Here is a 13,032-nt window from a genome sequence, read left to right as displayed (position 1 = left end):
CCCCTCGCCACTCCCTGCAGCCCCTGCCTGGCCACCCTCACCTGTCTGGGTTCCTGCCCCTGGGAAAGCCCCAGCTCCCAGATCATTTCTGCTCCCAAATCCTGGGGGAGACAGAGAGGGGTCACAAGCCGTGGGGTGGGCAGGGCTCTGGACTCACTGGCTTCTGAGATTTCATGCCCCCTCCCAGACCTGAGGAGAGACTGACAAGCTGAGACCCCTGCCTTCTCCCTAGATCCCACTCTCTCTTGATTCCCTGAGCTGGAAAGTCCTGCCCCAAGTGTCCTTACCTGGCTGGGCTCCTGCCCCTGGCAAGACCCTGGCTGCCAGCCCATTCCCATATCCTGGGGAGACAGAGCAGCAGGAGGGACTAAGGAGGAGGAGTTGAGGCTTTCAGCAGAGACTGAGAAAGAGGTGGAAGGGGGCAGACTGGGACAGGCATGGGGTAGGACTCACCTGGCTTCTGGGGCTTCATGGCCCCTCCAAAACCTGCAGTGAGAGATGGGGCAGATGAGTTGACATCCAGAACCCAGCCTCCTCCCCGGGCTCCCTACTCCATAGTCCTTCTGAGGTGGGGAGAGAGGGGGTTGGGGTCCCAGCCGAGGTGGAGACAAAGCAGAGGTGCCCTGGTCCTCCCCAAACCAGACATCAGAAGTCCTATGGTCCCCCTCCCTCCTACCTCCAATGAGTCACCAGTCTGCCCCTCCCAGGCATGGGGAGTCTGGGCATTCCACTGCTGACCCAGCCCCACCCCCCAGTAGGCCCAGACACCCCCCTCCTACTCCCCTTACAAGCTCATCCCCTCCCTCCCTCTTCCCTTCCTCCCAGGGCCTCACCTGGCTGGGCGGCAGCACCTGGGAAGGCCCCTGCTCCCAGGCCACTCCCTAATTCTGGGGAGACAGAGCAGGACAGAGTGGGGGGTGGGCGCTGCTTGGGGGGACTGGACATAGAGATGGGGAGGGACATAAGGATTGAGGTGAGGCTGCTTACCTGGCTTTTGGGGTTTCATGCCCCTTCCGATGCCTGAGAAAGACATGGAGCAAGTGAGGGTCTCAGAGCCCTCATCTCAGGGCTGTCTCAGACCCCTGGTCCCCAGCCTCCCACTCCCACCCTGGCCCCACTTCTACCTGCGCCGAAGCCATTCTGAGCTGGAGGGCCTGGGAGAGAGGGAGGGGTGAGCTGGGAGGTTTGGGGTCTCAGCTGAGGTGGGGGGGCGGGACCCTTGGACCCCTCTCTTGTACCAAACCAGAAAATCTGAAGGCTCCCTTCTCCCTCACCCTCATCTCTCACCATTCACTCATCCTGCCCTTCAGGGCCTGAGAGACAGGGGACAGGGGCCACTCCAGACACTGACCCCACCACTCTTACCTGGCTGGCCTCCCAGTCTGAGCCTGTTGCTGAATCCTGGGGGGACAGATGAAGGTGAGGGGTGTGAGAGAAAGTGAGGAGACAGAGAGAGAATGAGCACTGGGGCCTGCACAGGACTCACCTGCCTTCTGAGGTTTAATGCCCCCTCTGAAGCCTGGGGAAGAGATAAAGGAGGTGAGGGACCCTAGATACGTCCCTCAGGCTCTCCCCAGATCCCCATGCCCCCCTACCTGACCCATAGCCACGCTGAGCTGCAGGGCCTATAAGGTGTTCAGCTCAAGTCAAACTATTCCACTGAGTGTGGAGTCTACCATGTGTGGGGGGCAGGCCTTTGCACCCCCTTTTCCTTCATTCCTCCTCCCCCTCCCCAGCCTGGCTTGCAGCCCTAGAGCTAGGCTTAGTGGGAACCAGAAGGTGAACAAGTAGGGAAAGGAAAGAGTTTAGGGAGGTGGCCAGGTCTGGTCACACAGGTAGGATGACACCAGAGCACAGTCTTGAAGGATGGAGGGGGGCGGGGGGGGGGAGTGTTGGCGGTGGGTGTGGGTGTGCAGGGGCGGGAGTACAGCAGGCACACAGGTACAGGAGGCCTGCTAGGAAGGGCTTACAGGTGGGCCCTCCACCTGGGAAGGGGGCACTGTTGCAGTGTGGGTGCAAAAGCCCTGTGTGCTTCTGATTGTCTCCCTCCTGCCACTGTCCCTGCTGCTGCCCTGGGTCTCCCAGCCCCCAAATCTCACTTGCTGTGGAAAGCAACCAACAGTCCCCGGCCCTTCCCAGCCCTACACCTCAGACTCCCCCATCCGCGTGCCCACCCCTTACCTGCTCCCAGGCCAATGGGGGGGCTGTAGCCTATGGGGGAATGAGAAGCTGAGCCTTAGGGTCCAGGAGGGGCCCCTGTTTGGAGGACACAGAGTTGCCCCCACCCTGCCCACCAATCAGTTTACCTGATCTGTAGCCATTCGGGCTCCCCAAGTCTGCAGGGTAGGGGAGAAGGGGGTGACTCAGTGGGTGGCAAAGAGCTGAATCCAGATGCTGCCCCTCCCTCTCTGCAGAGCAGGAATGCACCCTCCTCTGGGGCTTACAGAGGGGTGGGAATGAAATGACAGCTTGAAGGTAGGGGCAGCTGAGACTGGAGGGTCTCTGGGCCTGGAGAATGGTGTCTGAGCTGAGTCTTTTAGGGCCTGGGGGGACATACACTCCCTAAGCCACCCCCACCATTTCTACCTCTTCCTCAGTAGAGTTCACACCTCCCTGTCCATCCTAGAAGTCTCATCCTCCCAACCCCTCACCCCCAATCTTTCTCTCCTGTAGCTTAGATCAAGTCTCAGGGTGACCCTCACCTCCCACGTTTAGGCCCCCACAGGTCCCTGGAGTGAAGGAAACACCCTCGATGGCACCCAGCCCCGACCTCTCCCAGGCCACCATGTCACCTCCCCCACGGAGTCCTGACATCCCCACGCCCAGGTCCCTCTGCCTCTGTGTGCTGGGTGTCTGTGTTCCCCAAACTGCGCTGACTGGGGGCTGAGGGGGACCCTGTGCTCTTCCGGGCCCTACATCTGGAGTCCGGAGCTGCGGGACATCTGGTGCTCTCCTGAGAGGGCTCCCTGCCTCTGAATGGGGAGCTGGCAGGCCTGGAGTCCCCTGTGGGAGAAGCCAGGCCCCTTCCCTGACCTCTGGATCCAGAGGCAGTGGGGGCAGCCCTGGGGGAGGAAGGGGGCTGCTGACTCAGGGCTGGTGACCCAAGAGGCTAACAGGCATTTATCCCCCAACCCCCAGAACCCACCCATCCCTATTCTACAGTCAGCCAGGCTTCACACCCCAGCCCCTTCCTCTCTCCAGAACCCACCCTCTATCTAGACCCCAGCGCCCAGCTCTTGCTGCCCAGCCCCTGCCGCACCACCTTGCAGGGTCTCAGAAGTCAGGCAGAGCAGGAGCAGGGCAGCAAGGAAGGCCTGGGTGCCCATGGTGCAATGGTGAGTGGGAGGTCCCAGCACCCTTGGCCCTTTAAACAGCCCTGTGGGTGGGACCCTCGCTCAGGACCCCAGCTGTGAGTGGCTGTGTGCAGACCCTGGGTGGCCAACCCCTCCTCTGGAGGTGGGTCTAGCCTGGCCTCTGCTGCCCCACCCTTCATCTATCATAGGTGCTGACAGCAAGGACAGGCCCCTGACAGGCTTCCAGGGCTCCTTGCCCCATCAGCGCCTTGGCCCTGGCACTAGGGTTGGAGGGCTCCGGTGTCCCCCCAGCAGCTAATGAGGGGAGGTGGCACCCCAGGCCCACCCCAAATACAGCAGGAGACAGGGCTCAAGCCAGGGCCAGCGGTGGGGGCAGGGCTGGAGAGGAGCCTGAAGGATTTACTGTGTTACCCAGTGAAAGGGTGAAGGGGCAGAAGGCCAGGGAGTATTAAGGACAGAGGTGGCACAGGCTACAGTGTTATCTCAATCAGTCCATGTCTGACAGGCCATGTCAGAGTCAGACTACGATCCAAGCTAATTCTCAAGGCTGGAACATGCCTCACCAGAAACAGGCCGTTTGTCTCCACCTGAGGCTCAGCTTGTAAGAGTGGGCCCTAGCCCCTATCCCTAAGCCACACCTTCTGCCTTCCACGGAGCAGGTTACACACAAGGACAGTCACCCACCTCAGCCTGGCCTTGCATCCTCACTGTTTCTCAGAAGGCTTCACTCCTGCCCAGCAGCACCAACTCTAATTTGGGGGTCAGAGCCTAGAGGTCTAGCCTCCTTATGCACTCAGGATGGGGTAGGGATAGGTCCACAGGGGTTGGCTGAGGAGGGGACCCCTAGGGGACTGGGAGTGGCTCCCCATTCCTGGGGGGAGCAGATGAGTCCTGGAGCCAGGGAGAGCCGCCAGGGGTCTTGATGGGCAGTGAGGATGGGCAGGCAGGAGAGGCAGGCCTGGGGAGTTGGGGAGGGGGAGATCTGGACCCCAGCTGCTGCCTCCTTAAGTCTGGTGACCCCACCGAGCTGGCTGGGGACAGCAGTGACTCAGCCCCCCATCCCTGGACCCTAGTCCAGAGGCCCCACACCCTCTCTGTCTGCTGGCCTGTCCCCTTGCCAGCCAGCCCCTCCCGGCACCTCTGGCTGAGGGTACAGCCTTCCAAGCCAGGCAGGGTGGGGACCTGGAGAGGGCTACAGTGAAGAGGGGGCCAGGCAGGCAACGGGGCAGCCTGTCAGCCCACCACACATGCGGGTCCAGACCCAGCTTCCTGTACACTGCAGGCTCCCCTAGGGACACTCCAGCACTGAGAGAGGGGCCTGCACTTCCACCCTTGCTTCCTCTCCCCACGCTGCACACCCTTGCTGCCCCCTATCCCCACCCAGGGCCCCCACCCAGGGGCCACACACACATACACACACACCCATGCCTGGGGCCCCTACCTTCCCCCTACAGACCCACCTTTGCATAAGTCACCTCGGCCCAGCTCAGGGCCAGACCCCCAGGTGCCTACCTCGTGCCCATGTGCTCCCGCCCTGCCTGGGCAAATAGTGGTGCCCCCCAAGTCCTGGAGGTGGGACCTGCTGCTGGCTGCTGGGAGGAGCTCAGGGGTGGCCTCTGGCCCCAACTACCCTTTGAGAGACTGGGACAGCTGGGACAGCTCATTTACATTCCCCAGGGAGGGCTTTCCTGCCAGGCCACCTATCCCGGTGCCTACTGGTCTCTGGTCCTCATGGAGGGCAGCTGGGTGGTCTCATGGTTAGCAGGCCAGGAGCTGGACTCAGAGTTGTTCAGATTTCCTCTTTGCCACCACCTCTGATTGCTGACCTTGGACAGGAATCTTCTCTAAGGTGATGACAATAATAGTAGCTCTGTGTCAGAGCTACTGGGATGAGCTACTTCTGATCCCCATTTACAGATGGGGAAACAGAGGCACAGACAGGAGAAGTGACATGGCCTCAGACTGTAAGCAGTGGAGCTGGGATTAGAACTCAGGCAGTCCAGGGGACCCTAGTGTCCACACTCCCCCTCTCTCTACTAGTCTACAAGCTTCTGCTGGGCCTGCAGCAGGCCCAATTGCCCCAGACACCTAGTCCCTCCCTGCCTGCCCTTGCCAGTCTGGGCGCAAAGGCATCTGCTTCAGACCTGGGAGAGCTGGGCAGCTACACCACCCAGACACCCAGACACACTCAGCTCACCCCACAGGGCGCCGGGGAAGCTTGGCCCAGGAGGAGGCAGGAGACCTGGAGGGGCCACGAGGGAGGTACAAGCTAGGTGCCCACTTGGCCACCACCAGAAGGAATGCTGGTACTCAACCCCACCGCCTGTCTGCAGGGTGCTGGCATAGGCCTGTGGGAAATGCCAGCCAGCCTGGGGCCTCCGGCCAGCTTGTGGGCCACTCAGGACCAGGGCCTGGCTGGAGCCCTGGCCCCTGCAATGATGCCATTCCCACCCCCAGCACGGCTGTCCCCTCAGTTCACCCTCAGCCCCACAGAGGGAAACGGGGCCAGTCGAGGGCACATGGGCTGCTCAGGGCTAGGAAAGCACCTAGCGGAGCCCTAGCCTGGACTACCTTTTGCTCCCCGGTGCCCAAGCCTGAGGTGGACATGGCCCAGCATCTGAACAGAGGAGAAGCTTTGAGGGGCCAGGGCTGGGGGCTGAGGTGAAGGTGACAGCTGGGGCACTGGAGGTGCAAGGCTGCAGTGTCGTGTCGAGTGTGTTGCCTAAAATGGCTACAGCCTGTGACAAGGGCAGAGATTCCCAGCCAGCTGCTTGACACCAGCAGCACCTGTGAGGGTGCAAATTCAGGAGGTGCAGCCAGGGGCCTGCTGAGCTGAAGGCCCCTCATCACTGGCTCAGACCCCTCCTTCCATCCACCCCGGGCAGCATTTCAGCCCAGTCCTGGCACTGGCTGCCTCTGGGATGCCTTGCCATCAGGGCTTTATATGGGTTCAAACTGGTTCAGCCATGGCTGATGAAGCAAAAGTGGAACAGACACGAATTTTCACAATTTGGGTAATTTGGAACAATAACCGGAATGGGAAAAATTACGGGTTGAAGCCCTGGAATGGGAGACTTGGAAGAGTTGTAGTAAGCCTCCACCTTGGGGTTTCTCCAATCTGTACCAGTGATTTTTCCCATTCCAGTTATGGTTCCGGTTCACCCAAATTTTAAATATTCAGGCCTGTTTTGGTTTCACTTCCTCGGGCGTGACTGAACTGAGAAGAACCAGTTTGAAGCCTTGCTTGCCAGGCACCCCCACGTACTCCAGCCAGTACAAAGCTGACTTCTATGCCTGTCCTATCCTCATCCGCCCATCATTTATGAAAGCCTTATGCAACTGTGAAATATGGCGTGGATACAGAAGCGTGCATAAGATATAAACACACAATATAGCAAACATTTATAAAGCAAACACCCATGCAACTGGCATCTAGGCAGAAAGGACATTGCCGAATTCCCTAGAAGCCCACATCGCAATGCCCTCTCTCCCCCTGGGGTAACCACATTCCCACTCAGGGGCCTCATTTCCTAGACTTTCTTACATCACGGTATTTCTGTTTTGTGGCCCTATCATTCACCCAGGGTTTAAGAAGCTTCCCTATCTCTGGAGGGGCTTCCCTAAGAGTAGAGCCTGGGCAGGTCCGCAGGTACCCAGGGAGGAGCTCCGAGATGCTGTTGCGGCAACGGGACACACGGGGGCGCTCGCGGCTCTCACCAGCTCTGCTCCTGGACTTTTCTGGCTAGACCCCCGGGAAATAATGGGGTGTTAACTGTTACTACTAAACAAAGAGTAAACTCCAACTGTATGCTAGGTCCTGTACTAAGCACCTCAAGTATGTTTTCTCATTTCATGCTTATACCCCCAAGGACAAAAAAAAAAAAAAAAAAACCCGGTGCAGTCTAGTCAGTTCCAACCCACAGGGACCCTATAGGACAGAGTAGAACTGCCCCATAGGGTTTTCAGGGAGCGGCTGGTAGATTCCAACTGCTGATCTTTTGGTTAGCAGCCAAGCTCTTAACCACTGCACAACAAGGGCTCCCCCCAAGGAGATAGGTATTGTTATTATCCCCATTTTACAAATGTGGAAACTGAGGCTCGGAAGCATAAAGCAACTTGCCCAAGATCACACAGCTACAAGTGGCAGTGCAGGACTGGAGTCCCCAGCTCCTGGACCCAACAGCCCTCTCTCTCACCTGCTATCTGTACTTAACTTTGTATTATAGTCCTTCCCCATGCTGTGACTTGTCCGTGGGAGGCATGCTTTTGAATTTAAAAAGATCTATTTTTGTTTTTAAATCACTGTAAATCAGACTTTCAAGAATGGGCAGTTGGCCTGAGTGCAGGACTCCCGGTAGAGGTGGTCCTGGGCAGCTGGAGAGGGGCCTACCTGCTTCCCAGTCCTCCTGGGGACAAACCTGGGGGCTTCAACAAGGGACCAGCCTGAGTCCCTGAGTCTCAGGGGCTGTGGCAGCCAGAGATGCTAATGAAAAGGTGGGGTGTGTGTGGTGGGGCTGCACCCCCCACAGATGCTCTGGCATTGGGCCTAACGCAGCCAGCCCTCCCCTGGTGCTGGTCCATGCACAGAGGGTTCACTAAGGGTACAGACATTAGGATGGGCTGGGAGTCCTGCAGTCCACAGCCTTTCAGCCAATTTGGGGAAGGGGAGGAGGGAGGCAGCTTGAACTGAGACAGGGAGAGTCTGGAGGAAAGAATCTCATGGGTTCTTGCCCTTGGGGCAAGCCTCTTACCTTCTCTGGGCCTCAGTTTCCGCAACTGCAAAATGCAGATAAAGATAAATCCATTGGGTTGGTGAGGATCAACTGAGATAATACCCATAAACGACAGGAGTTAAAATTGTTCTTGTTAACGTATATGCACAGATCCTCTTCTGTGCCAAACCCTCTCCTGGACCTGGTGACAAGGGTTAGGGGGAGACTGGGAGTCAGCAAGTAAACCAATAAATAGTGGACAGAATTTCAATAAGGATATGTGCAACATCAAGTATATACAAGAGACCTTGTGACAAGTGCCTTCCTTTTCTTTTCTTAATAATTTTTATTGTGCTTTAAGTGAAAGTTTACAAATCAAGTCAGTCTCACCCACAAAAACCCATGTACACCTTGCTACACACTCCCAATAACTCTCCCCCTAATGAGACAGCTTGCTCTCTCCCTCCACTCTCTCTTTTCGTGTTCATTTCGCCAGCTTCTAAGCCCCTCCACCCTCTCATCTCTCCTCCAGGCAGGAGATGCCAACACAGTCTCAAGTACCTACCTGATCCAAGAAGCTCACTCCTCACCAGCATCCCTCTCTAAACCACTGTCCAGTCCAATCTATGTCTGAAGAGTTGCCTTCGGGAATGGTTCCTGTCCTAGGCCAACAGAAGGTCTGGGGGCCATGACCACTGGGGTCCTTCTAGTCTCAGTCAGACCATTAAGTCTGGTCTTTTTATGAGAATTTGGGGTCTGCATCCCACTGCTCTCCTGCTCCCTCAGGGGTTCTCTGTTGTGTTCCCTGTCAGGGCAGTCATCGGTTGTAGCCGGGCACCATCTAGTTCTTCTGGTCTCAGGATGATGTAGTCTCTGGTTCATGTGGCCCTTTCTGTCTCTTGGGCTCATAATCGCCTTGTGTCCTTGGCGTTCTTCATTCTCCTTTGATCCAGGTGGGTTGAGACCAATTGATGCATCTTAGATGGCTGCTTGCTAGCCTTTAAGACCCCAGATGCCACTCTTCAAAGTGGGATGCAGGATGTTTTCTTAATAGATTTTATTATGCCAAATTTTTACAAAGTCCAACACCTGTTCATGATAAAAAACTCTCAGCAAAATAGGAATTGAAGGAAAATCCCCCAGCGTAATAAAGGGCATCTATACAAAGCCAACAGCCAACATCATTCTAAATGGAGAGAGCCTGAAAGCATATCCCTTGAGAACGGGAATCAGACAAGGATGCCCTTTATCACTGCTCTTATTCAACATTGTGCTAGAGGTCCTAGCAAGAGCAATTAGGCTAGACAAAGAAATAAAGGGCATCTGGATTGGCAAGGAAGAAGTAAAATTATCTCTATTTGCAGATAACATGATCTTATACACAGAAAACCCTAAGGAATCCTCCAGAAAACTACTGAAACTAATAGAAGAGTTCGGCAGAGTCTCAGGTTACAAGATAAACATACAAAAATCACTTGGATTCCTCTACATCAACAAAAAGAACATCGAAGAGGAAATCACCAAATCAATACCATTCACAGTAGCCCCCAAGAAGATAAAATACTTAGGAATAAATCTTACCAAAGATGTAAAAGACATATACAAAGAAAACTACAAAGTACTAATGCAAGAAACTGAAAGGGACCTACATAAGTGGAAAAACATACCTTGCTCATGGATAGGAAGACTTAACATAGTAAAAATGTCTAGTCTACCAAAAGCCATCTATACATACAATGCATTTCCGATCCAAATTCCAATGACATTTTTTAATGTGATGGAGAAACAAATCACCAACTTCATATGGAAGGGAAAGAAGCCCCGGATAAGTAAAGCACTACTGAAAAAGAAGAAGAAAGTGGGAGGCCTCACTCTACCTGATTTTAGAACATATTATACAGCCACAGTAGTCAAAACAGCCTGGTAATGGTACAACGACAGGCACATAGACCAATGGAACAGAATTGAGAACCCAGATATAAATCCATCCACATATGAGCAGCTGATACTTGACAAAGGCCCAGTGTCAGTTAATTGGGGAAAAGATAGTCTTTTTAACAAATGGTGCTGGCATAACTGGATATCCATTTGCAAAAAAATGAAACAGGACCCATACCTCACACCATGCACAAAAACTAACTCCAAGTGGATCAAAAACCTAAACATAAAGACTAAAACGATAAAGATCATGGAAGAAAAAATAGGGACAACGTTAGGAGCCCTAATACAAGGCATAAAGAGAATACAAAACATTACTAAAAATGACGAAGAGAAACCAGATAACTGGGGGCTCCTAAAAATCAAACACCTATGCTCATCTAAAGACTTCACCAAAAGAGTAGAAAGACCACCTACAGATTGGGAAAAAATTTGCAGCTATGACATCTCCGACCAGCACCTGATCTCTAAAATCTACATGATTGTGTTAAAACTCAACCACAAAAAGACAAACAACCCAATCAAAAATTGGGCAAAGGATATGAACACACACGTCACTAAAGAAGATATTCAGGCAGCTAACAGATACATGAGAAAATGCTCTTGATCATTAGCCATTAGAGAAATGCAAATTAAAACTAGGATGAGATTCCATCTCACTCCAACAAGGCTGGCATTAATCCAAAAAACCCAAAATAATAAATGTTGGAGAGGCTGTGGAGAGACTGGAACTCTTATACACTGCTGGTGGGAATGTCAAATGGTACAACCACTTTGGAAATCTATCTGGCATTTTCTTAAAAAGTTAGAAATAGAACTACCATACAACCCAGAAATCCCACTCCTCGGAATATACCCTAGAGAAATAAGAGCCTTCACAGGAACAGATACATGCACACCCATGTTTATTGCAGCTCTGTTTACAATAGCAAAAAGCTGGAAGCAACCAAGGTGTCCATCAACAGATGAATGGTTAAATAAATTATGGTATATTCACACAATGGAATACTACGCATTGATAAAGAACAGTGAGGAATCTGTGAAACATTTCATAACATGGAGGAACCTGGAAGGCATTATGCTGAGTGAAATTAGTCAGATGCAAAAGGACAAATATTGTATAAGACCACTATTATAACATCTTGAGAAATAGTATAAACTGGGAAGAACACATTCTTTTGTGGTTACGAGAGGGGGGAGAGGGAGGATAGGAGAGGGTTATTTACTTATTAGTTAGTACATAAGAACTACTTTAGGTGAAGGGAAGGACGATACTTAATACAGGGAAGGTCAGCTCAACTGGACTGGACCAAAAGCAAAGAAGTTTCTGGGATAAACTGAATGCTTCGAAGGTCAGCGGAGCAAGGGCGGGGGTTTGGGGACTATGGCTTAAGGGGACTTCTAAGTCAATTGGCAAAATAAATTCTATTATGAAAACATTCTGCATCCCACTTTGAAGTGTGGTGTCTGGGGTCTTAAATGCTAACGAGAGGCCACCTAAGATGCATCCATTGGTCTCAACCCACCTGGATCAAAGGAGAACGAAGAACACCAAGGTCACATGATAACTATGAGCCCAAGAGACAGAAAGGGCCACATGAACTAGAGACTTACATCATCTTGAGACCAGAAGAACTACATGGTGCCCAGCCACAACCGATGACTGCCCTGACAGGGAGCACAACAGAGAACCCCTGAGGGAGCAGGAGAACAGTGGGATGCAGACCCCAAATTCTCATAAAAAGACCAGACTTAATGGTCTGACTGAGACTAGAAGAATCCCAGCGATCATGGTCCCCAAACCTTCTGTTGGCCCAGGACTGGAACCATTCCTGAAGTCAACTAATCAGACATGGAAGGGACTGGACAATGGGTTGGAGAGAGATGCTGATGAAGAGTGAGCTACTTGTATCAGGTGGACACTTGAGACTATGTTGGCATCTCCTGTCTGGAGGGGAGATGGGAAGGTAGAGAGGGTTAGAAACTGGCAAAATGGTCAAGAGAGACTGGAGGGAGGGAGCGGGCTGACTCACTGGGGGGAGAGTGGATGGGAGTATGTAGCGAGGTGTATATAAGTTTATATGTGACAGACTGACTTGATTCGTACACTTTCACTTAAAGCACAATAAAAATTATTAAAAAAAAAAGACTTTATAATGCCAATTGACTTAGATGTCCCCTGAAACCATGGTCCCCAGACCCCTGCCCCTGCTATGCTGGCCTTCGAAGCATTCAGTTTATTCAGGAAACTTCTTTGCTTTTGGTTTAGTCCAATTGTGCTGACCTCCCCTGTATTGTGTGCTGTCTTTCCCTTCACATAAAGTAGTTCTTATCTACTGTCTAATTAGTGAATGCCCTAATAGTGGTCTTATACAATATTTGTCCTTTTGCAACTGACTAATTTCACTCAGCATAATGCCTTCCAGGTTCCTCCATGTTATGAAATGTTTCACAGATTCCTCACTGTTCTTTATCGATGCATAGTATTCCATTGTGTGAATATACCATAATTTATTTATCCATCCATCCATTGATGGCCACCTTGGTTGCTTCCATCTTTTTGCTATTGTAAACAGTGCTGCAGTGAACATGGGTGTGCAAGTATCTGTTTGTGTAAAAGCTCTTATTTCTCTAGGATATATTCCAAGGAGTGGGATTGCTGGATCATATGGTAGTTCTATTTCTAGCTTTTTAAGGAAGTACCAAATCGATTTCCAAAGTGGTTGTACCATTTGACATTTCCACCAGCAGTGTATAAGTGTTCCAATCTCTCCACAGCCTCTCCAACATTTATTATTTTGGGTTTTTTGGATTAATGCCACCCTATTTTTTTTATTGGAGTGAGATGGAATCTCATTGTAGTTTTGATCTGCATTTCTGTAATGGCTAATGATCAGGAACATTTCCTCATGTATCTGTTAGCTACCTGAATGTCTTCTTCAGTGAAGTGTCTATTCATATCTTTTGCCCATTTTTAAATTGGGTTATTTGTCTTTTTGTAGTTGAGTTTTTGCAGTATCATGTAGATTTTAGAGATCCGGCACTGATCAGAAATGTCATAGCTAAAA

The sequence above is a fragment of the Loxodonta africana genome, chromosome 12, assembly GCF_030014295.1.
Source record: "Loxodonta africana isolate mLoxAfr1 chromosome 12, mLoxAfr1.hap2, whole genome shotgun sequence".
NCBI lineage: Eukaryota > Metazoa > Chordata > Mammalia > Proboscidea > Elephantidae > Loxodonta > Loxodonta africana.
The sequence above is the reverse complement of the archived record's forward strand: the minus strand, read 5'-3'. Positions refer to the sequence as shown.